Genomic DNA, 799 nt, shown 5'->3' with positions numbered 1-799 from the left:
AGGCTGCACCGTGGGGAAGGGCGTGTGGCAAGATCCCAGGGGCAGACTGGTGAAGAGGACGGAGGGCGAGTGGGAAGGCTCAGTCTTGCTGTATGTAGCAGGTGGGGATTGACAGGCTGAGGGAGACGGCTGGCAGGCAGGAAGAAAGCCCAGTCTCGCAGAGGGATGCGCTGGCGGTGCCTGCTAGGTTCTTGCCATTCAGTCCACACGAAGTAGAAGCAGATACAGCCGGGGGATGTCTCTGCAGATAGCTCGGGGCTGAAGACAGAGAAAATGTGCACTGGGTGAGCCTGGCCTCAAAGAAGGAGGGTAGAAAAACATTCAAGCTCCTATTTTTGGAGTAGGTTTTGCCTCCTAAAATACAGGCTTGGTTTGTTTGGGGGTTTTTTAAGCTGGAAGAAAATGAATAGCATAGTTGGGGAAATCTCAACAGCTTTTAGTGGGATTTGGATCAAAAGCATTAAGAGGAAAGGGGGAGATGGCTAGGACGAAAGGAAGGAGGAGGAAGAACGTAGGAGAAAGCATTCATCGAAGGGGAAGAGCACCTTCCGCAAGCAAAGTGCTGCTGGTGACAGTGAAGGTTATGTGTTAGGAGTAAACATGAGACTTGCCGTGCTGGATCAGACCTCCTCATCCATGTAGCCTAGCTACCGCCTCCATCAGGAGTTTGCAGCTGATATTTCAAAGGAAAGTGCAAGAAACCGCACAGTGGATGTGGGAACTCTGTCCCCTCCCTCACCCATGGATGAATTCCTGCTAATTTCTGATGGAGATTAGGTTAAATGAGCAGTTTGGGTTT

This window comes from Alligator sinensis, unplaced genomic scaffold, assembly GCF_000455745.1.
Source record: "Alligator sinensis unplaced genomic scaffold, ASM45574v1 scaffold471_2, whole genome shotgun sequence".
Lineage (NCBI taxonomy): Eukaryota > Metazoa > Chordata > Crocodylia > Alligatoridae > Alligator > Alligator sinensis.
This window is presented reverse-complemented; position numbering follows the sequence as displayed.